The following is a 25,975-nucleotide window of genomic DNA, read 5'->3' on the forward strand; positions in this document are numbered from 1 at the left end:
TATCAAAATGCCACGTAGTCAATGAAGAGGTACGCAGGTAGGGTAGTCCATAGCTCTACCCAGTGATTTTCTGAATAAACATGCATTCATAACATTAAAAACAAAATTTGACTAGTTCCACCTGGTACTCAAAATGCAAACAGCACTCAAGTTCTAAACATAGAAATGAAGAATTTTTAGTTATTGAAAATCCAGCACAATAAAAACGGGAGAATTTCTGTGGAGTTTCCAAGATGCAGATGCAAACACATGGGAAAGCTCAGAGAAATTTATCTTGTGTTTTTAATTGTTAATAATTTACAAATAAAATCAAAACAATCGATGCTGGAGAGCTACTTAGCAGAAATTACAAAATCACCTCAAACCAGTATTGTTTGATCTACCAGACAAACTTGCAGAAAAGCAGGCACTCAATACACCATGACATTTCTGACCTGAGATGAATAGAAGTAGCTTCCTGGTACAAAATTACCATGTCTGGAACAAAACATGGCTATTTCGATCATTAAATGTGCTCCACCTAGAGTCAATACCTCAAGCAGATCATTCTCTCTGTGGCCTGAAAGACAAATCCTGCACACAACAGTGGGTGATTGGAAATGGCAAGAATACATGATAAAAATACATTTTGGAAATCGCTAGAGTGTACAATTCAGGGAGAATGCTTTAGATTTTTTCTGCTTGAAAAGTGAGGTATCAAACTGATAATATAAAAGTACTGTCAAATGGAACAATTCATTTGGGGTCTTTTGGTATGAATATTAACTTTTATATTTGTATATTAGTTCTGCATATGTATTGTTTGTCTGAATGTGTCTTGTGTCTGGTTGTGTGTCTGCGAGTTTTGCACTGAGAACTAGTACACGTGCAATCAGATGAAAATAAACTTAAATGTCATTTATATTTACATTGAGGCACAAGGACAGGCTAGCACTTAAACCTAAAACACAATTAAATACTAAAAAAAAACTAGTTGAAATATAGGAATCACCAAGTTTCAACTTGAGTTCAGCTGAGTCAGGTTGACAAATCTTTTGAAGCGCAACTTCTGCCAGCATGGAAAAGGCATCGAAAAGTGACTGGTCAAAAGGAATCAAAACAATAATTTCCTCAAAAATTAGTTTCACTTGAAGTATTATTTTACATGTCAAATTTAACTTAACATGTACATTTATCAATAGTTCTGATTTGTGGATCTAGTCTTAAGAGAAAACATTTGATGTGCTTGGGCCAATTCTATACAACAGCTTGTCACAAGTTAAAGGCAGTTTTTTTTAAACTTGCCACTAGAGATAATTAGGTCACGTGGATGGCTGCATATGTAATCAAATCAAATGACCACAAGTTAATGCTATCAGGGAGCTTGTTCACACTGTAATTCCCTGTTGTAATTTTAAAGCCATCTATCTGCTTGATATAATTTTCATTTAGAAACTGATTAAGACACAATGCTTTGATTTAGTAAAATTATTAATTTGGAACCATACAAAGGGTCAGCTTATTATTGGCCGAACCGACTGGAAATTAATTTTCAAGTAGAATTCACGCAATGCCTTTGAAGCTATGGAAAAAATTTTCAACACATTCTTAAAACAATGTTTTAAGTACAAATTATTTAGATTTAGTCGATCTTGAAAAATGACAATGCATTAGTAATCTAAATAGTGCATTGGTTTATGAGAAATCACTTGGGAATTAGAGATAAATGGCACACACACGCAAATCACTTGCCCCTTGAACATAATCTTTCCAGTCTATTTCGTTTAAAGCTGACAAGCTGAGAAATCTCCTGATGGACAGAGATTACAATGGTAAATGTGCGACAGCAATAATCCATGATATGCTCATTCAATTCCAAAATATATCAAATTATAGAATTAAATTCACAAATTAGGTATTATGGATAGTACAGGAAAAAAGCCTTGCTAGCTGGTCGCAATCATGTTGGTCATCCACAGACTGTCAAATCAACATACAATTGCTGTATCTTACTCTGTGGTAACAGCTATGATAAACTTAGAAGCAAATAATCACCAGCTTTTTATACCAAGTGCCATATTGATGGCATTCAAGACCACTATTTCCCCCCCAAAAATTGGCTCAAAACTATCCCCCACATCTTGTAGGCGAAGTTCAAATTAGTGATAATGGCAATGTTGCGAGTGATCACCGTCGCTGCATAGGTCAGTATCAGGGAGGGAAAGATTCCCTGCTGTCTGCTGGTCTTGCCATCTGACCCCGACATCAGGGAGGAAGGGAACCCCCATATTTTCCGGAGCCGCTGCTCACTTCCCCCAGTGAGAAGGCCAACCCCGGCAGCCCCTGCCAGAGTGTGAGGTGCAAGAGAACCCATTCACCAACATCCGCAGGTTGCGGGTGGTGACACCAGGCCCTGGGCAGCCTGCCGAGGAGAAACCGCAAAGTGAGTGAGAACTGAATTAAAAACATTCTGCTCATCTGTAAATACCCTAAAAAAATTAATATTCCCTGCTGAAATGGTGGGGGGGGGGGGGGAAAGAGTTTGAAGAATGACAATACATGCAGCCCAGCACTCCATAACGCGAGACTAGCATTGAGTGCAGCAATATTAATGGGGCAAAAGTCAAATTCATGTAATATCCAGCAAATTCAAACTGTCTGTGCACTAGGTTCTTCCAAATCCTATTAGTGCTCCACTTCTTCCTTTGTTAGGAAGTTCCAACTCAAGGTCTATTCCAGAGATCTAAACATGATGACTTGGCCCACACTCCAAAAGCAATATTGCGCTGTTGGAGGTGAGACCTTAAAATTGTTGTCAAATTTCCATTTATTTGCCACAAAATACCTTGTCCAATGAGAAGGGTTCTTCTGCGTGGGGACTTACAGGTTAGCTTTCCCATTCATACAACTGTGTAATGAGAACAGTAGAGGATTGCAATGAAAAGAAAGATCAATTAGCTTCAAACGAAGGCAGTGTGATAGCACTGTTATGGGTTCATAGAGGAGCCTGATGGCTGAGGGGAAGAAACTGTGCAGTTAGAACAGGATCACATATATTGGTTACATCTCCATGGCTGAAAATGTCAATATTCAGTGTCTCAGATAAAAACAAAGATTAATTAGGTAGCATATGTTGCCAGCATTTCTGGTACTAAACCCAGCAACGGTTGAGCACCTGCAGGAAGTGGCGACAGGAAATGAAACTGAGGATGGAGAGAAATCTTCCAAAAGAATCAGTTCATGCAAATTAAAGATTTGATCTAGTGCATGCTACATGCACTAGATGCTACATGCCATAGGCATATCTCGTTGGGGGGAAAAAAATATGGAATACTCCAATTCATTACATACAAGTTAATTGTTCTAATGGGCAGTAAGTGTAGTGGATAGCTCAACACTACTATAGCACCAGTGACTTGGGATTGAATAAAGTGTTGTCTGCAAAGAGTGGGCACATTCTCCCCATATCTACATGGGTTTCCTCCCACTGTTCAAAATGTACAATGATTTTAGGTTAATTGGGGTATTCGGGCTAAATTTTTAAAAAAAGTCCTGGTGTGATGGAAAAGTACACATTCTATCTTACCAAAATAGAGCAGTGGCCAACTTCTGGCTACTATATAGAGCTAGCCTTAACTGTCATCAGCAAGACAACTGGACTCACCATTGACCTCAAAAGTAAATTCCCCACAAGGTTATTGCCATCTCTATGGTGAGAAATTTCTTTTTCCAGGCAATTGCTACTGTCAAACCCCAGTTCAGAGAATATGCAATGCCTCAAGAAAAAATACAAAAATTGCAGAAATACTTCATTCTGGTTTGGCATAAAAATAAACCAATAAAGGTGACTCAACCGTGGATAACAAGGGAAATTAGAAACAGCATTAGGTCCAAAGAGAGAGCATATCAATTGGCCAAAAAAAGTACCAAATCCAAAGACTGGGAACAGTTGAAGATGCAGCAAAGGGGGACAAAGGGATTAATCAAGAGGGCAAAAATAAATTACGAAAGTAAGCTTGCAGCAAACATAAAAACCAACTGCAAAAGCTTTTATAGATATGTCAAGAGGAAAAGATTGGTGAAATCCAGAGTAGGTCCCTTGCAGTCAGAATCAGGGGAATATATAATGGGGAATAAGGAAATGGCAGACCAATTAAATTCTTACTTTAGTTCTGTTTTCACAAGAGAGGATACAAATAACCTCCCAAGGATGTTGGGAAACATAGACAAATGCAAGGGAGGAGCTGAAAGAAATCAGTAACTCTAAGGACATGGTCTTGGGGAAATTGAAGGGATTGAAGGCCGATAAATCCCAAGGGCCTGATAATCTACATCCTAGGGTACTTAAAGAAGTGGACATTCAGATAGCAGATGCTTTAAGAATTATTTTCCAGAACTCGATAGACTCGGGATCAGTACCAATGGATTGGAGGGTAGTTAATGTTACCCCACTATTTAAAAAGGGGGGGGGGGGGTAGAGAAAAAGTGGGGAATTATAGGCAAAATTGCCAGTAGTGGGCAAAATGATGGAATCCATTGTTAAGGATGTAATAGTGGAGCATATGACTAGCAGAGAAGGGATCGGACAGAGTCAATATGGATTTACAAAAGGTAAATCGCGCTTGACAAATCTATTGGAATTCTTTGAGATGGTGACAGGTAAAATAGATGGGGGAGAGCCAGTGGATGTGGTGTACCTGGATTTCCAAAAGGCCTTTGATAAAGTTCTGCATAAATGACTGGCATGCAAAATCAAGGCTCCTGGGATTGGGGGCAAGGTTTGATGTGGATTGAGAACTGGCTGGCAGATAGAAGACAGAGAGTTGGGATAAACGGCTCATTTTCTGAGTGGCAGGCGGTGACCAATGGGGTGCCACAGGGATCTGTACTGAGACCCCAGCTGTTCACAATTTACATTAATGATCTAGATGAGGGGATTGGATGTAATATCTCCAAATTTGCAGACGACACTAAGCTAGGAGGAGTTGTGTGCACTGAAGAGGGGGTCAGAAGCTCCAGTGTGATTTGGATAAATTGAGGGACTGGGCAGATACATGGCAAATGCACTACAATGTGGATAAATGTGAGGTTATCCACTTTGGTAATACAAACCAGAGGGCAGATTACTATTTGAATGGCAATAGATTGGGAGATGGGGAAGTGCAGAGAGACCTAAGGGTTCTTGTGCACCAGCCACTGACGGCGAGCATGCAGGTACAGCAGGCGGTTAAAAAGGCAAATGGTATGTTGGCCTTCATATCAAGAGGGTTTGAGTATAGGAATAAGGATACCTTACTGCAGCTGTACAGGGCCTTGGTGAGACCACATCTGGAGTATTGTGTGCAGTTTTGGTCGCCTTATCTGAGGAAGGATGTTCTTGCAATGGAGGGAGTGCAAAGGCGATTCACCAGGCTGATACCTGGAATGGCAGGAATGACTTATGAGGAAAGATTGCGCAATTTGGGATTGTACTCGCTGGAGTTTAGAAGATTGAGAGGGGATCTCATAGAGACCTATAAAATTCTGGCAGGACTGGACAGAATGGATGCGGAAGGGATGTTTCCAATGGTGGGGGAGTCCAGAACCTGGGGCCATGGTTCGAGGATAATAGGCAAACCATTTAGAACTGAGATGAGGAGGAATTTCTTTACCCAGAGGGTGGTGAATCTGTGAAATTCATTGCCACAGAGAGCAGTAGAGGCAGGTTCATTGAATATATTTAAGAGGGAATTAGATATATTTCTTCAGTATAAGGGAATTGGGGGTTACGGAGAGAAGGCGGGGACGGGGTACTGAACATTAAGATCAGCCATGATCTCGTTGAATGGCGGAGCAGGCTCAAAGGGCTATGTTTAATACATTTAACTTTAACACTATAGAGATTCCTAAACAAAAATAATAAAATGTAAAATTCATGAAATTTTGAAATATACACTAATACAATACACAAAATTAGTTTACAAAATTGCAATTATGGGTTAGTACATTATTAAAATTATAGTTTCACTACACTAATTTTTCAGGATTTTTAAAAATGGGCTCACAACAAGTTTGATGAAAAAGCAAAATATTGCAGATGCTGGAAATCAAAAGAAAACAGTGTTGGAAATACTTAAGACAGACAGCACATTATGGTGAGAGAAACAGAGTTAATGATTCAGGTCAATGAACCTCAAAAGGCTCTGATTCAAGGTCACTGACCTGAAATGTTATTTCTCTCAACCATAGATGATGCCTAGCTTGAATATTTATAGCATGAGTTTTTATTTTGCATTTAGAGAAGTTCATGCAACTTCCTTCCATTCTTAGAAAAGGTTACAAACCATATAGATTGCCACAGATAATTGAATCGGTGTTGGCAACTTCAGATTTCTGAGGTTCTGATGATCCAGTAAAACAAGTTTGTCAAACTATGAGTCAGGTCAAAAACATCCTTCCAAATTAAAATTCTGTACCTGTGAAAAGGAATGGTTCAATTTGGCATACCCATGTGATATGTTATCAAAAGCAGCAAAGTGTGGCAGCAAAAATTATAATGTGGATGATTAATAAGATAGAATACCAATGGTGCCACAATTATGCTTTTTACACTACCACTTCACTCCAGTACATTTTCCCCTTTTTTTTCTGGAACGAGTGCTGTGTAAAAAGCATGGAAAAGGAATGGGGGTGTCATTCCAGCCCCGTCTTAACTGCAAAAGGACCTTGTAAACTTCCCAGAACACCTGTGTAAACTGCACTTTTGACATTCCGGGACCAACTCAGCTAATTAATATGACTTTGCGATGACGCGCAATGTGCGGGTAATTTCAGCGCGAGATTTGAAAATTTGAAGCCAACAGTCAGTTACCAGCATCCACGTCAGTTCACAGCATCCAACGATCACCATGTCTGCCAAATGAAGTGATTCTGAGGTCTGCAAGCTCCTCACCATTCGGGCAGAGAGTGAAATCAACCGCTACATAATGGGCATGGTGAGGGATGGCCCGATATTAGATTGTGTGGCATTAAAAATGATTGAAAGGGGGGGGGGGGGGTTAATTGTGATGTCCCAAGTGATTAGCAAGCTTAAATGCCCACGTTGGAAGCACGGCCAGGTAAATGACAATGGCTGGAGTGGTAGGGGGCAATTGGACTGGCCATATTTTGAGCTTTGTCATACCATCTGGGACACGAGCTATTCAGCATACCCAGTAGCACTAAGGAGCAACATGGAAGATCCCTGATGTGGTTCCAGATGCATCTCCCTCCTCCAGCAGGAGCCCTGATGCTGGGGTCCAATGGGGCATGGAAATTGAGGCAAGCACCTGCACCTCAAGAGCAGCCAAGTAAAAACCTATTTCTTCTTGTGATCGACAAATTTCGTCATATGTTCTGTAAGTATGTCTGACCATAAGGATTGGTCTTACTAATGTAGCTTGTGTTCCATTGCTTTCCAGGGATCCAGCCATCTAAGAGGAGATCGAGACCTACCAAAGCACAGGTGGTGACCCAAGAAATGAGGGAGATGCTGCACAATGGACCATGAGGATGTCAAAAGGGAGCGTATTTGGCATGAGGCCCAGAGGGCTCATGAGGAGCAGATGAAGACAGAGCCCCAGGAGGCGGAGATGGCAGCACGTGAGATGTACCCGCACAGAGGAGATGGCCGAATTCGGACAAAGGTTCAAAGATTTCCAGCAGGAATTGCAAGATCGAGCCTCACTCATGACTAAAATGAGACTCTAATGTCACGCTGTCTGACAGCAAAAAGCTCCTGTAACATTACCACAAACTTCCATGCAACAGCATTCATCCACCCCATAGTCAGTATTCCTACCAGACACCACAGCAGAGTGACCTCATACAGCACTCAGACAAGGCATACGAGTCTTTTCAATCACCCTTGTCCTCATCCCTCCTCCAGCTGCTGCAGGATGGGACTTTTGAAAGTAGTCATCAATTAATGGTTTTATTGCACAGTTGTAAATAGTTAATTGCAGTTGAATTAAGATTCATTATTTGCATAGTTGTAAACATGTTGTTTATATGTCTCCTGGTCACTACTATTCTTTGACAAGTGTACCCAGATACATCTACTGAAAGCTGTCATTCACTGGCTTAATTTCTTACAGGAGGGACTGGGTGCTTGTGCACCCTTATAAGCAACCTGCTCAGGCTCCTCAGGTTTCACTCAGGCAAGTAACGATTGTTTCACTCAGGCAAGAAGTGTTCCTTGTTGATCTCATATATACTGTGTTGAACACAACATAAAACAACCAAGCCTGATACAAAAGCGGTCCAAATATCGTCACTTGGCCTTTGAGACGTCCTGCAACCTTTGAGACGTCCAAAAGCATTTTCTACCATGATCCTTGCCAAGTTCAAATGGAAGTTGTAGCTACACTGCCATTGATCGAGTGCATTGTGATTAGTGAACCCCCTTCATCAACCACTTCCTGAGTGGGTAAGCTGGGTCTCTGATTAGATGCACAGGAATCGCCACTCTGTTAACAGTTTTTGATTTCTGTATAAATGGCTTTTGCACCCTCTGAGAACTGTATAGTGGGGGTACATTATCTTACTTCACATGGGAAGTTACCCACCTTGTTCCTCAGCTTTTCTGTAGATGGTCAAGTTGGCTAAAACAGGCCAACCAACATACACATCTATGAAGCTGGAACAACAAGAAGTCTGTTTATAAAGACACATGAAACACTTTATTAATTAAACAGCATGTTGTAATTCAGGGCATGATCCTTACCAGTAGTTGTGGTCTACAACCTCCTGTAGAATAATGGAGTGCCAGCCTTTCCTATTGCTGTAGGCTCGGGGTTGCTCATGGGGGGGTGGGGGCTCTGATGGGAATGTGTTTCATCGATGTCACTAGCACACATTAGACACCCACTTTCTTCAAATGTGTTCATTGTCTCCTGGAATCATACACCATTTGGCAGGTCAACAAAACGTCTAAATAGGGCCCTCTTCAATAATTTGGCGTACCAGCTCACACACTGTGGCCACACCAACACCAAAAATACAACTTATGGATCGATATTCACATGGGGTAGCATACCACCACAAAGCAACAACAAATATTTTAAGAGGTTGCCACCAGTTTGTGGTCTTCCAACTCAGATGTAACTCAACGAGTTCCAATACAAAGTCAAAAGTGTCCCAAGACATGCAGAAATGAGGCCTCCAATTTTCTGTCCAACAACAACAGGAATTGGCTCACAAAGAAACGTTTCCATCTGGTGGTGATTAAGGGTCCACGCGCTTTTCTGCTTCAAACTCCTCCTCCAATGCATTTCTGATCGCACGAATTCATTGCCCGCAATGGATTCTGCTTACATCTGATGATCAAAGAGTGCTATACATGTTCACTTCTAGTACAATAAGCACATCCAGATCTATGCCATTTTGTTTGGATACATCAGACATGTATGTTATACATCATAGCCGACGACAATGCAGTGGAGTTACACGTCCTGCCTCTTTCGATACCACAATGCCAGTATGCTGTGTAAAAAAAAGGCAGCGTGACACGGAAAATTACAGGTTTTGCTCGTTCCAGAGTGAACAACCAATGCCAGCATATTAGAGGGTCTTCCTAATGGAAAAATCGCGGGATTTCTTCGTAAAATACATAAATGACTTGAAACTGAAAACATTCTCTTGCTGTAAAATGAACCTCAAGCATATACAAATGTTACAAATAATGCAGAATGCAAGAGAATAGCACACACATTGAACTGTGAAACTATATTGTTATTTACTACTGCTGTTTGGAGATCCAAACCAAATGATTTTATATTTATACAGCATACATCAAATATAATAAAATAAGAGAGTGAGTTTTTAATATCACTACCTGGAAGCAATAAATAACTGCTAGTTCCAAAATATGCAGGTGCTTCTTATATCACTGTCCAGAAAATGATGATAATTTAATTCATGGGGTGCTTGAAAACCTCTCAAGTTAGGGTCAACAAATTAATAATTTTTCTCATCCATGTAATAACTGTTCAAGTACAGTATAGAGATCACACTGAGATTTGTACTCAACGCAGTCACACTAATCCTCAAAGGTCAGTGCAACTTCAGTTAATCATTCAATGGGGAATTTGTGCACCAGCTTGCAAAATTGCACTGGGGCTTTCATCGTGCATTTATGATGAATGATAACTTTTATGTTTTGGCACTCCCAAGCACAATTGTAAATGTTATCCTGTCAATCCTGGGCTGTAATCAGAGTGGAAGAATTGGCTAAAAAAAATGTCACTGATGGTGAACTTTGACACTATTTGCCATCAGGGCTAATGCAAGATCAAAGCAGAGTATGGCTGCCTCATCACAATTGTCTAACTGCTCCATGATGGCCAGAGTTATTGATGATAGAGAATCTTCAGACCCACTTCTAATCTTTAATGGTGTGAAATAAGGCTGTGTTCTCGCCCTCATACTGCTGAGCAGGATGTTGTTATGCTATCTAATGCCTACTCAAATAAAAAGAATCAACCCTTGATACAGGGCTGATGATGGTATTTTCAACCTCGGGAGACTCGCAGCCAAAACCAAAGTATGAGACACCACTTGAAGGGACTTCCTTTTTGCTGATCAATCTAAGTTCAGACGTTGATATGCAAAAAATAATTGGGACATACAGTATTTTCCAGAGTCCATCGGAAGTTAGCACTGAGAAAGCAGAAGTCAATCATCAATCTATACCAAATAATCCATACACAGATTCCAAGATTCTTGTGAATTGTTAAAGGCTTTCAGTGGTGGACAAGTTCACGTCCAGTGACAGCACTCAATTCAAGATCTGTCGCCATTGATGAAAAAGTAAACAAGATAGCAAAAGCCAATCTATTTTCGAAGATTGAGAATTAAAGCATTGGAATGAAGCAGAATTAACCGAAAGACCCTGAAGGGGTGTAATGCTGCTGCCACACATACCTTACTATGATGAGTTCCAGCACCTGGACACGTGGTGTGCCAACAACATCTTGGCACTTAACAACCAAAAGACCAAGGAGATCGTTGTGGACTTCAGGCATTGTGGAAGTCACACTCATGTCCCTATATACATCAATTGAGTTGTGGTGGAACGTGTATCAAGCTTTAAATTCCTTAGTGTCCATATTTCAGATGATCTCACCTGGTTTCTAAATTCCTCCATCCTTTATTTTCTGCAGAGCATGAAGAAAGTACACCTCTATCCCAGGATAATGAGGGATTTTTACTCCTGTACCGTTGAAAGCTTACTTACATATAGCATCTCAGTGTGGTATGGCAATTGTCTTGTATCGGACCAAAAAGCACTTCAGCAGGTGATGAAACCTGCTCAGCAGATTATTGGAATTCAATTGCCCACTATCGAGAACATCCACCAGGATCGCTGTCTCAGCAGGATGAAGAGCATCATTAACGAAGGATCACACCCAACTATGGACTTTTTACTCTTTTCCCAACAGGTAGTGCTATGGGAGCCTTTGCTCTTGAACCAGCAGGCTCAAGAAGAGGATCCCCCCTCCTGCCACCAAACCCCAAGGCTGGGACCCTGCTGAACATTAAATCACAGTGCTGAGAGGTACTGTCCTCATATTGTTCTGCCAGTACTTTTATAATTGTTTGCTTGCTGAATGAGCTTGTTTATATTTGCATGTAGTTATTTGTATATAGCATTTTAAAATTCCTGGTTGGATGCTAAATTGCATTTCATTGGCTTCGTATTAAATTTGGCTCAATGACAATAAAGTTGAACCTAATCTAATCATTTGCTTGCTTCAGTACGAAGTCCACCATGATAATAATTATTCAGGTATTTTAATCCAGAATTCTAGCTAATTGCCAAAGTTGCTTCATAATATAGTTAAAAGTTAATCATGAAATGTCAATATGTTCTAATGGAGAAACAGAAGATTGAAGGCTCTTTCATGCCAGGCTTCTGGTGGAGGCCAGCTACAACCACAGAGTGAAAACATAAAACTTACCTAAACACTGCTCCGGTGCCCTATTCATGTCGAGAGGCATTTCGTAGCACCCTCCGGAGCTGATGGAGGCGGTGCAACTGGTGCCGTAGCGCTATCTTGTCATAAATACGCAGCAGAACAATGGCCATCTTCCCTACCCATAATCCCCATGTCACAGCCCGCATCAGCCGCTCCTGCCCTGATGGCCCCTCATCGCCTGACAGCTGCCGCCGGCCGACCCCCGCCCTCCACCCCTGCCTTGAGGGTCATGGAGCGAGAGGGGTGAGTGGGAAGATGGGTCGCGGGCTGACGGCGTCATCAGCTGCCCCTAACTAGCCGCTTCCAACGGCTGTACATTCATGTGGGGTGGTGGAGCGCTGCGCTGTGCTCCACCGATTTATCCTTCCCAGAGAGGGATTGCAGTCAGTTCCTCAAAGCTGGCTATGGCGCATTCAAGGTAAGTCTCCCGACACAAAGGCGAAAAACCTCCACCTTTACAGATGGGCCTTTTCTTGTTATGACAGGGCCTAAAGAAACATGGAATTTATCAGCACAGGATCAGGATTATTCCTCCACAAGTTTCCTACATGCAGTCAAAAGATCCAATTCTAGCATTGTAGGATCAATTGCGCTACTTCTGGAAGGAGGAAAAGGCTAGATGATAAACCCAATTTGTAAGTATGAATTCATAATAGTATGGTCAAAGAGGAAACAAAGCAGTATTTTCACCCCCTCTCCCCAACACATCAGGAAAAGTGTGCTGCTGAAGGAACTCAACATGTCAGACAGCATCCATGCGTGGAAATGGTCAGTCATTGCTACCTCCCACAAAGAGCAAGGTAATAATGATTAGATGTTGCAGTGACATTCACTGAAATATCAAGATGTGATAATTCATGCATTTTTTTTCCCAAACTCACATTACAGGATCTTTTAGGACCACTTGCAGGACAAATTAGAGCCTCTCTCTCTCTCAACACTCAACTAAATGACAACATAGCATAAAAGTGCCAACCAGGATTCTGGAAAGAGCCTCAACCCACAACTTGCATCCCAAACCCAACTTCATATTTTTGGTTCAATGTCTTTCTTCTCCAAAATTTGCTTTTCCTTCTTCAACAAGGCATTTTCAGACTGCTACTTGTATCCAATTAAAAAAAATAAGACCATTCTCAATTCACATGTGACTACACATTCAGCTGAATTGGCATCATTTCCTCCCTCCTATCTTGTTTCCTGAAATTTCCGCAAACTGCGCACTGCCTCCTGGGCTCAAATATTATAAACAGTTAACCATCAACACAGATTTTATTTAACATTTGAAAGTTATTTTTTTCAAATCTGTTTATTCTCTTACTTTGAGATTGGTTGTCACTAAACCCATCAGACTTCCAGGCCTGTTTTTGAACATACTGTTTCCTCTCATACCTGAATTTCAGGACGAAAGTCAGAGACATGGGACTCCAAAGTTCACCATGCAAGTGGTGGTGTTGGAGGGTTTTTTCCCCTCTATTTCAAGGAGGGGCAAGGCAAAAAAAATCCTAGTATTGAGAACAGAAAGTATCAAAAATACTCAGGATGTCAGGCCGCTTCAATGGAGAAGCAATTAAGTTTCATCCCCAAGCTCTTCGGAAAGGTGATCACTAACCATGTGTCTCTCCACATTTTGTGGCTGACCCACCATTTCCACTGTCTGTCATTTCAGATTTTAAACATTTGCAATATTTGTGCTTTTAACTATGGTTGTCTCCAATAAATTGTCCCATGTTATTTCTCTTCAAACATCACAAGAACAAATTTTCTGTGGAATAACATTAATCATTAGTCATGTCGAAATTGGCTGTCTTGCATCCTTATTGCAAAGTGCAACTGCACTGGAGAAAGCGATTCATTGTTTTAAGCGCCATGAGACATCGACATCAAGAAAAGCATTTCTTTCCTGCCACAATGCTAAAAACTTTCTAAACAAAGTCAAATCATATTATCTGATGTCAACCTTCCCCAACCTCACTGTTATTCAATTGGACTTTTTTTTTTGTTACTGAGCTTTTGATGGAAGTGCAATAACTTCTGTACCTGTCACCATCCAGATATTGGCAGGAGACCCGAGAAAATGCTACCACCTACATGCCTCCTTCTATGCTATGCACATGCCTTGAGTTGGGAATGCTGAGCCAGGTACTTTATCGCTGGTTAAAATGTTGAAGCCTCTACCGAACCTTACAATAACTAACAGTTCAAGGGAACAGCTTGCTGTCATCTCTTCATTTCTGATTAAAAAAGGACACATTTAATCAGCCTTGCTGTCACTGCATCCGGTGCAAGAACTGCTAAATTAACTAAAACCAGGCTATCAAAACAAAGGCAAAAGCAAAATATGAATACTAGAAATCTGAAATAAACACCGAAAATGATGGGAATAGTCAACAGTCCATGCAAAGTCATCAAAGAGCAAAAGTTTAGCGCTGTTGTTTCATCAAAACAATTTCAAATGTGAGTGACAGCATAAGTTGGGGAGGGTTGGTGCACAGTATTGTCACCAGATGACATCCTTTATAATGGCAGGAAGAAAGTTCTTGCATTGAAATGACTTTTTTAAATTTTTTCTTTTATTTTTCACATTATGAACCATATTGACCAAAATACACACAAACATTTCCCTCTTGAATATACGCAATCATTGAAGATTTTCTGCAGTTATAGTGAGGTAACAATGAATGCACAATGAGCTTTTAGACAATAGACAATAGGAGCTGGAGTAGGCCCTTCGGCCCGTCGAGCCAGCACCGCCATTTTACAGATCATGGCTGATCACTACCATCAGTACCCCTTTCCAGCCTTATCCCCATAACCCTTAACTCCTTTGCCCACTAGAGTCTTATCGAACTCTCTTTTGAACATAATCAGCGAATCTGCCTCTACCACCCTCTGTGGCAGAGCATTGCACAGATTCACATTTCTCTGGGTAAAAAAATGTTTTCTCATCTCCGTCCTAAAGGGCCTACCCTGTATTCTTAAACTATGCCCTCTAGTCTTCGTCTCCCCCATCATTGGGAAATGTTTAATGTTATTATTCCAGAGAAGTTTTTTGGTTATCTTGATTTGAGGAATAAACAAGGGTAAGTTTATTCAGGATTACCATAACTAAAAAGCAGAAAACAACCTTTCCATCTCAGATGCTTAAGGTCATAGTGAATCCTGAACTGAATTACCATCACAACACAAAGCAAATACTAAACGTTTGGGAATATTGGTGATCAGAGAGACCTTGAGATTCAATTCCATAATTCTCTGAAAGTGGCAACACAGGTAAATAGGATAGTAAAGGCAGCATGCTTGGCATAGCAATTAGCACAACCCCTTTATAGCATCGGCGATTGGAACCTGGGTTCAAATCCTGTGCTGTCTGTAAGGAGTTTATATGTTCTCCCTGTGTGTGTGGGTTTCTCCCCCCCCCCATGGCTCCGGCTTCCTGCCACCCATTTGAAATGTACAGAAGTTGGGGGGGCGGCGGCTTAGGTTAATTGGGTATAAATTTGTCGGCACAAACTCGTGTTACCATCCAGCACTTCTAAAATAAACAAAATTTTTAAAAATTAGGCTGGGGCATAGAATATAAAAGTTGGGTCATGAGGTTAGAACTTTCCAATACATTGGTCAGACTGTATTTGAAGTATTGTGTGCAGTTCTAGTCACCTCACTACATGAAGAATGTGATTGCACTGGAGAGAGAGCAGATTCATTACAATGCTGTCTGGATAGGACTTCAATCTTGAGGAAAGTGGACAGCGGGACTCGATTTTCCTAGGTTCTAAGGAGGTTGCATTGCAACCCGACAGAGGCATACAGAAGAATTCCTCAGATTGCTCTCCGGAAGAAGCAAAGAAGTGCTCCCAAAGGACCTCTGGTGCTGAAGCCGAACTGATCCAATCAGAGGTTTGGATCTGGAGCTGGGTGGCTGATGAATCAAACAGTAATCTGTATGGCTACAAAGGCTACGGGAGTGTTGGAGGAGAATCCATGGACACTCCGTGATTCTGTAAATGTCTTCTTTGTATTCTAGTTGAAAAAGAATATCTCAAGTAAGAAACCAGCTGAATGAATCAAATGAAACCCCTTTTTAACTAAAAATAAAAATACTGGTACATCTGAAAAAAAGTGTGACAATATCTACTTGATAAAATGGCTCTAACTTTTTAAATTCAAATGCAGAGTCAAATTTCCAAGCATTTTTAGGTTAATTTTAAATTCAAAATTGAGATATTTCCCCCCCCCCCCACAACAGCATTCTCTCTGTACCCCATCCCAAACATTACCCATCAACCAGCTGTTTCCTTCAGAATTGTTTCCTAGCTTCCCACTTTTATTTCAATTTTTATAAAACTATGGCTTGTACAAACAAAGCTCCTTTAAGATGACTATTCCATTCTAACACTTCCCAAAATGCCTCAAGCTAGGTGTGGATGCATTGATGTACTATTGTGGAAATATTAAAGTACCTTGCTGGAAGTGCCTAGGATCACAGGCTATTGTCAACAGCATATAGTTCCAAATTTCCATTGTGGCAGAAACTTTACCGACTCTCGATTTAAAGACAATTTTAGACCTACTTCAAGTTAATAACTTTTATATCTGTAGAGTTACACTGGAAACTGGCCCTTCAGCCATCTGGTCCTCACCTACCAAAAACCCTAATTTCTCTTTCCTCTCTCACCTTCCCGTTAACCCCTCCTGCTATCTCTTGCCATCTACCAACATTAGGGATAACTCTCGGAAGCTAATTTACCTACCAATTTTCTTCAGAAAATTTAAATCATGGAGCACCGGAGATTTACACTTTAAATTCTTCTCAAGTTACAAAACAGATTTGGCCTACCATATCCACACCAGCCACTATATCCACCTGCATTGATTGCTTTCATCAATATTAGGCTCGTAGCCCTCCATGCCGTGACATTTTCCTGACAAAAGTTGAAACTTTGTACAATGAAAGCACAAGTCTTCAAATTGATTCTCTCATGTGTTCCAGTTTAGTACAAAATATTTGTTCTGCTTTCACTTATAAAATTATATGATCAGATCTCCTTTAGTCAGATTGCTACTACTCAATTTTTACCCCGGGTAACTTGCCACTAATCTGTTCTCTTCACCCTCTGCCACCCATCCGTGGGCACTTCTTGTTGGCACGGGGATGAGATTGTGCAAAAATTCTTGAGACAAAGAATACTGTTAACAGTTTCAATGAGCAATTTCTGTCATCCCAAATTTGCCAAGCAACAAAACATTTGTTAGAAACAGGGATTGAAAGGCAGGAGGAAAAAGTCTGGTGCAAACTTCCAAACAAAAGATCTTGGTTTAATATAAATTTTGAATCCAGAATCGAGTTTCTGCTCCTCTTCTCATCATTTTGTTGGATAAGACAAACACAAATCAATACCAGAACACCAACAGAAAAATACCATTGATTTTCATGCTGTTGTTGCAGAATTACAAGTAAAATAATGAAAGTATATTTTCAGCTGCTTTGCCTTGTTGAGAATTAGCTTTCTACTCATGGAAAAGACCCTGGAAAGTGACGAGTTTTGTTTCTGAAAGCAAGACACTTTACACACAATTACTTGACTTTATCTAGCATTTCAGAATTGTATCAATGCATGCAAAAGAGATACAATGCATTCTTAACAATGGTTTTATTTGGTAAAGGTAGGATTTCCTTGCTGACAAAGCACTGGTAAGCTTTTAAACAGAGCTTTAAAACAATGTACAACATAAAGTAAACTCTTTATTTCTTGGAAGTTTGGCAAAAAGGCAGTACTTAAAAGTTTGTTTATTAAATCCAGGCTAGGTACACTTTCATCCAACTTTCTGCAGAGCCCCAAGGCTAAGCCCTTCGTTATCAAAAACAGCTGCAATTTCCCTCTCTGCCAATAACAAGCACCACAGTAGACATTTGCATTAAAAGGCTTGTGTGTAAGGCCCTTTTATAGATGAGAAAAAAAGCAAATGTAAAGACAGAGATTCTCCATCTTTACATCGCTGCACTTGCCTCCATAAAAGGTCCGAAGGTGGATGGACTGCTCGAGCTCGCTCCAGCTTCCATCCGCCTGGATGGGGGGGGGGGGGGGGGTGGGGGGTTGGGACACTTAGAGGGGTGTGAAGTCACTTCACCTTCTTCATAAAAGGAAAGCAGATCCAAAAGGGATGGCTGATGATGTCGCGATGATGCTCTCAGCCCACGACCCAGGAGCGCAAATTTTAAACAAACCTCTATGGATAATAGAGATTATTACATTGTGCAGGAGATCTGCTTGCACTGATCCCCACTAGTGCTCTTACCTGCTCTTTGGTCGCTATTAGAGTATAGGCCGCTTTCCCTTCTCGGCACTCAAGTCTGATGTCACAATGGCGGGCAGCGCTACTGCACCACTCGCCCCTCCTCCTTCAGCTTTGGGAGCTGGCTCCCAGACTCAGCTCTCCATAAAGGCACCACAGGATCCGCCTTGTAGGTCATCACCATAAAAGGTAATCACCTTTCTTAAAAAAAACTTGATCCAGCTATACTGTGGTGTTTCACCATAAAAAGGCCTTATGATTGTGGAGTTGCTTTAGCATTGTTGACCAACCCTTGCTAACGTAGAGGTCTTTTTTTAAATATTAGAAACATGCCACATAATTCAATGCCATCGTTACATACCATGAAACAAAACTATAATGCAAGAAGTGAAGACCACTCACCCAACAACTCTGTGCATGCTCTCGGATTACAGTGAAATCTATCCATTAACTTTGGTTTCCCTTTACCTCGCCTCTTGGTCAGATGATGTACTTCAGTTTTCAACACAGAATATGACACAAAGCTAATATTTTTTTTAAGTTAAATTTAGTCTTGGGGCTTGTAGGTCAGCCAATTTCAGAACCTTTAACCCAAATACTCAGACCAGTGTCAGACCAATTGCTCAGGATATCAGAAAAGATGGTACTCCTGCGTAGTCACAGCTGCAGTAAAATTCTGGCGAGTGCCCCCATAAAACTTTTTATAGCATAAAGTATGGTTTGCACACCATGTACAGTACAACTCCAATTATCAGAAATGGTCGGGACTGGGTCTATTTCAAACGATACTTTCGGATAACTGTTTTTTTTTAAAAAACAGCCCAGTAGCAACAGCAAATCATTTGTAACAGTGTTAAAACAATAACAAACAACAAGGGAAGGCTTTTTAAGCATAAAATAATGTTTAATTCTCACCAAAAAACAACCTGAACAAAATAAGATAAATCCAACATAAAAAACTCAGAATTCTACTCAGAGGTTTTTCCCAAAATTCAATTTTTTTTTTGATCTGTCACGTCAGTTCAGCTCTGAAAAAAAATTTAGATTTCTGATCGTTTTGGATATCCTCATTTGTCCAAAAATTTTCAGAGGCGAAATGACATCATTCCGGCTTCAAAACTTTTTGGATAAATGAAGATTTCTGAAATCCGGAGCTGAACAGGCGTCACTTCCGGGTCCCAAAATTTTTTTCAGATAACTGGGGATTTCGGATAATCAAATTTCAAATAAATCAGAGTTGTACTGTAACAAGTTAAATGCTAACAAATTTAAAACAAGAGCAATCAGAACTTAGTTGGCACTTTAATCGAGGGATTGCATTGGATAAAATGAGAGCCAATGAAGGGAAGACTGCCATGCATGAGAAAGGGAAGGGAATTCTGGAGCCAAGAATCAAAGCAATTAAAGGCATGGATCCAATAGTGGAGAAAATAAAAGTGGATGTACCATATACAGTGAACAGATGAAAGGATTCAGTGAGCTAGGCAACATCCTTGTCAGTCAACGATTCAGGTCAACAGGAATTATCCAATTCTCTCCACGGATGATGGTTGCCCTGCTGAGTCTCTCCAGTTTCTCATCATTTTCTTAACTTTACAACATTTGTAGTTTATGTCCTTGGATGTACATTAAGCTGTATTTAGGAGGAAGGTTGCAGAGATGAAAGAGGGATCCGAACCAAAGCATAAAAGTGAGACACTTTTACAAGTGAGACAATCAGTTACCCTTTTTACACTGAGACTTTAAGCCAGGTTGAATCCGCCTTTAACACACTTCACTGTATAAAAGTGGCAAAGATGGAAAGGGGGGCCATTTCAGACCTGGCTTTTATCTGCCAAGTGAGGTAGCATCAGAGGCGAAGCAAGGCGAGTGTAGAAGGTCGAGCCGTGTCGCCGAGTTCAAACGGGAAAAGTACTACATGCTGTGCTACACACCCTGCTTCCTTTGCTCCAGGAAGCCAGCTTGCTGTGTAAAAGAACTCATCGACCTGGCATTTGTGTATATGGCACTAACATGGGTTTTTAGTGTAAAATGGGCAAGTCAAATCAGTAAGTGAACAAACAAGGCTTGGCACAGATTTGGGCAGCAGAGTTTTATGTGAGATTTGGAGAGTTTAAATTGGGACGTCAGTATGGAAAACACGATAATAAATGCAAAATGCTCCAGAAAATATGCAGGCATGCAAGTATTTTGGAAAAGGTAACTTATGGAGTGATTTCAAAACAATAATCTGAATTTTGAAAAATTAAAAGAACTTAACCAAGCTTCAAAAAATTTGTGGTCAGTCACCATGCTCTTTCCAATTCTTCCAATTATTTATTTTAAAAATATCCATTTACATTACTGTATACCATTAATTCTTACCTGCAAAGTATAACATTTTATTCAGTATAAAGATCCAAATTATATAAAATGTGCAGCTAATTTCACAGCATGGGAAAAAAGTAAAGAAGATACTACTTTTGTAAAGGTGGAAATTTCCAACTGAGATAACACTCCTTCCAGGACAAAACCCAGATTTTTAAGAAACTTTCTCCTTTCAACATTCAGCAAAGCTAAATTAAATCTTGAATAGTGTCCATTATAATCATATCCACAAGTTCACAACCAAAACACATTCCACATTACTTTTAAAAACAATTTTAAACTGTGCACGAACAAGAACTGATGGACTGGTTACTGAATGAGCTGTCCTGAAAACCAGGAGCAACTCCAAAACTGCAGGAGGACCATGCATCCCCCAGGAAAGGGAAGAAGTCCAAAGGAATAAAAGCTGGGGATGGAGGTGGAAGAACACAGGCTGGCAGGTGATAGATGGGTTAGTACAGGTGAGAGGGAGAAGAACTGGGGAAAAAAAGCCAGGCGTATAGGATGAATAGGCATTCTGATGGGAAGCAGGTAAAGTGGGGGTGACAGGCAGGGTAGAGGAGGGGAAGAGAAAAGAGGAATGAGGCCAACCAGATGAGGGAAAGGGGAAAGCAAAATGTGGGAGATGGGGGAAATTTGATAGACTAATGGAGGAAGGTTACTGGAAATTGGAGGTTGCTGTTGATGCCATCTGGTTGGATGGAATATAAAGTGCTGTTTCTCTAATTTGTTTGTGGCCTCAACTTAGTCATGACAGCATGGAAATGGGAAGAAGAACTAAGGTAGCTGGCCACTGGGAAACCCGAGGTGTTGTTTTTAGACAGAAGAATGGTGATCAATATCCCCCCAGTCTCTCTGACATAGACACCATACCGGATGCAATAAATGACCCCTACAGATTGCCTCACTTTGAGGGATAATCTATAGCCATTTTCACATTGGCCAACTGGGAACTTGGTGGTTCAACAAACTGGTTCAAAATAGCGTTTTTGCCGTTCACGTAGATCAATGTTTAAACCGGCTCTCTGTGCCTTTACACACTCATCACCCAGCATTCCAGAGCAAAGGGGCACCTGTCCTCCCGCAGTGATGTCCTGTCCCTTTCACACTGGGCGAACCGGCATGGATTGTGATGATACTCCCTCTCTCTAGGCAGTTCATCCTCAGGGCGATCTGACACCCACATGCCGGTTCGCAAGTGTTCACATTGGCGCATTAACCAGTAGATTGACGATCAATTACTGGGTTAAAGAGCCAGTGTGAATGACCTTCCATGGATGCTGCCTAACCTGCTGAGTTTCTCCAGCGTGGTGTACATTGCTCCAGTTTTCCAGCATCGACAGTATTGTTTACCAGGAAATGCAGCCTTTTGGGAATAGCAACAAAAATCTTCCCCTGCGTATTCAATTGCAGCCAGCCTTGGGTTGGGTGGGCAAGGAAAATTTTAAAAATCTTTAACAGCTCAACACCTTTGTCTCACATTGACCAATTCCTCACAGCAACATGAGCATCTGTGCTGGTAGCTCCAAAGTACAAATCACAACAAATTGGACATAATTTGGTCACATTTACTTTTTTTAAAAAGAATATTCATCCTTGCATTAAAACAAACAACAGGCTAGTTTCTTATTTATTGATATCACTCTCATCTGCCCAATCTGCTTTTATTTTGTCATGACCGTATAAATCAGACCTGTAAACCTTTTGAAATTTACCAAAGTAACATTAGTACAGCATTTAAAAAGAAACAATCTGCACTTCAATATTTTAACTATTACTTAATTGAACATTCTGTACTGAACATCATCCCCGTGGCAATGTTTGTCCACCTATAGGATACAAAAGCCAGATATAAAGTATCCTTAGTTGTGTAACCAATTCTGAATCAGCAGAACTAGAGAATGCAGTTAACAATATTGTCCGTTTATATACTGCCTTAATATGCCGCGAACCTTTCATAGAAGGGTCAAACAAAAATGATCACCAATTTAAAATGAGATTTGTTAATTCAAATACCAATCAAAAAGGCAAGTTTTAAAACAGTATCAGAATAAAGGAAGAGAAGTTTAAATGTGTGCGTGGATGGGGGGGGGGGGGGAGGGGTGGCAGCAGGATTTAAAATTGGAGGGCCAAGGGTCTTGGCAGCAGCAAATGTGGTCATCTATAATATTCAGGGATAACCCACAAACCAGAATCAGAATCATAAATACCTGGAAGAACTCCAGGAATGGAGGAGATTACACAGATTGGAAGGCCAAGGAGAGGATATGGGAATCTGGAAGCATTGATCAGGACCAGATAAATAAACAAGGCACCAATCAACCTGCCAGTCAGCCACCAATAAGTGGGAATGTTAACATAGCATAAATATGGTCAGGTTTCAGGTAATTTTCTAATTACAAAAATATGCAAGATGAAAAATTATTCTAAAATACTAGTAAGGCAGGAAGTAGCTGCATCCACTGTGACACTGCTTTGCTCTTCTGTTTAGGCACTGAAAATGGTGTCAAAATGAGAAAAAAGGGAATGTCTATCTTTTATGCCAAATCTCCCATTTAATTAGAGGTGGTATTCAGCAAAATTCCCCCCCCCCCGCCAATAAGATTTGTCACAGCAAATCTGTTGAAATTCAGAAGTATTCCAAAACTTGTATGAAATTTCAAATATGCAATCCGAATGATTTCTCCAATGACATGCAAATTCCTAGTACGACGTAGGAAGCACCCAACTGCTGATAACCTACCCGTCTGATTTTGTTTACACCTCCTCAATCGAATTTCTACTGTTCCTCTGGAAGTTTTATTAAGGTAGACACAAAAACAGTCATTTTTGGCTTGAAGGTGGCACACTAGAGTTTGCTTGTATTAAGGATAAATGACGAGTGCAGAGACATGCTTATACTTCTATTCGCATCTTTGAAGCTTGAGTTAGAATGTCATCGATTCAAAGCACACCACAGGATTTTAACACGTAAACTAAATGGACATTTCGGTGCAGTATTGTCGGGAGCCAGGATGGTTGAATGTTAAATAACAAGGTATTATAAATTTAAGGTATTAAATGAAAACTGTGTGCCAGATAGGGTTGTGTAATGTCTTATTCCACTGAACAGACAGGGAGTTTACTCCATATTTTGATTCGTCAAATAGCTTGGGGGAACTTTCTATGTTAAATAGAAATGCTATCACTGATGAACTGTGAGACACTCAAATCAACTGTGAAATATTTCTGAAAGATTTAAGAGGTGTGAGATAAATATAAATTCTCTGAAACCTCATTAACTGTGTTGTTCTGTAACTTATTCAAAATTGATCACGACCATTTTTCAGAGTTTTTGATGCATATCTAACAATGATGAGTACAAAAGAAGAAATATGCAGGCCAAATGGGGGGGGGGGGGGGGAATCAGCTGTTGATAAGGGCGCACGGTTGCTGTCGTGGTTAGTGCATCATCTTTACAGCACCAGCGATCGGGACCGGACCTGGACTCGAATCCCGCACTGCCTGTAAGGGGTTTTTGTACATTCTCCCTGTCTCTGCGTGGGACTTATTTTCCCCGGGAGCTCCAGTTTCCTTCCACCCTTCAAAAAAATAGTACTGAAGTGTAGGTTAATGGGGTGTAAATTAGGCGCCATGGATTCGTAGGGCCGAAATGGTCGGTTACAGTGCTGTATGTCTAAATTAAAAAGTTACTAACAATGACATGTTCCCAGTTCCGTTCTTCAATATACATTCTTGGCACACCAATACCAATAATGAGACTTGAGGATCACACCCTATTCTAAGGAAAGGGCCCCATGCCAAGATTTAATGCCCAGAGTTCAGCAAGTATTCCATCCAACACAGTCTACAATGCAAAGAATTGTTAGTGGTTAGATTCCTCATGTTGCTGGTCCTATTTTGAGGAGTACAAGAACGTCTATCACAATTTAATTTAAAAAAAATAACAGTCCCTTTCGGCCCATGAGCCCTGCCATCCAATTACAACCAAATGACCTGCAACCCTCATAGGTTTTGAACTGTTGAAATAACTCGCTCAACTTTCAAAACACTTCACGGAGTCTGAGGTGCAAGTCGATCATGATACATGATTATATTACCCTTTGCTATGCCAAATTGATACAATTGTTTTAAAAGTATGCTACAGGGTTACAAATGTAGCCTTCCAAGATCAGAAGGTTAAAATGTTTGATTTTGATTCACTGATAGCATTTCAGGAAACATTTAACATTCTATTTATGATACCTTTCTTGTGGTATTGAGTATTTAAACAAAATAAGAATCATTGACCTTTTGACAGTAAAATCAATGTGTTATCTACTGCAGCTGTAAAACTTTAGAGGCGCAGCAAGGCTTTAAGATTCTACACCAAGTTCAACTATATCAGCTGCAACTGGCCTCTGTGCCCTCAGGCTAGGGAGGAGAAAAATTAACAAAAGCTCACACACATGAATTTATCATGGGGTTGGGGCCCCTCTCAGAAGGAGCAACCCAAGAATTGCAATCCAGAAATGGGACTGAGCAAAGTTGTACAAAATTCCTGGATATCAAAACAATTTCCCCAAATCCCAATCAGCAGACCCAGAAAACATTTGGAAGGAATCCTGCTTCGAGTTACACAGGAATCCTGATTTGTAGAACAGTTTTAACTGAGTGCAGGCTTCATGAGTGACTAAAATGGCCTTGGTATTTATTACGAGCTGATGCTTTTTATATAGGCCATCGACAGAACTGCAGATCTAAGCACAAAAGTCCTTGGCAAAGCAGTTGTGTATTTATCAAGAACCAAGAGCACTTCGAAGTAAGATCCCCATGTAGCCATTTTCTTTGTGCAAGTCCTACCTACTTCCTGGTGAAGAACACAACACAAATGACCAAATTTTAACTTCGCTGCATTCCAGTACAATTTTATTTTGCTCCAATTAACTGTCCAAATATCCGGTGGCAAGGTCTGGACTGGACTTCAAAACGATTCCATTTGAAACCGTTCCTTTGTAGGCCTTGAGATAGAGAATTGGATTGTATTCCCAGCTATCAATTTTAAGAAAATTTGGTAACATTGTTAATTCTTTCCTCTCCCCTTGAAATGGTACAAATTGACAATACATTAATTTGTGTGCTCACTCTGGAAGTGTAATTTTGTAACAAACTGCAAATGTTACGAGCTTCAACACATTTTAAATCAGAGCCTCGAGTTATCGGTCAACTCTGAGCAGAGCAGAAAATCCTCCCGAGTGAAACAATTGCTTTCGGTTTCATGCCTTTTGTGAACGTGAACCTCTTTAATCTGAAAGGCACCCCCGTTTATATGCTGCTTAAATCTCGTTTTCTCCCACTTC

The 25,975-nt window shown here is 40.5% G+C and overlaps 1 protein-coding gene across 1 annotated transcript in view; it reads right to left on the reverse strand.

Annotated features, from left to right (window-relative positions):
- Nucleotides 1-25,975, reverse strand: part of prdm2a (PR domain containing 2, with ZNF domain a) — a 132,875-nt gene that overhangs the window by 19,128 nt on the left and 87,772 nt on the right. The window lies entirely within an intron of this gene.

Source organism: Narcine bancroftii, chromosome 2 (genome assembly GCF_036971445.1).
Source record: "Narcine bancroftii isolate sNarBan1 chromosome 2, sNarBan1.hap1, whole genome shotgun sequence".
Lineage (NCBI taxonomy): Eukaryota > Metazoa > Chordata > Chondrichthyes > Torpediniformes > Narcinidae > Narcine > Narcine bancroftii.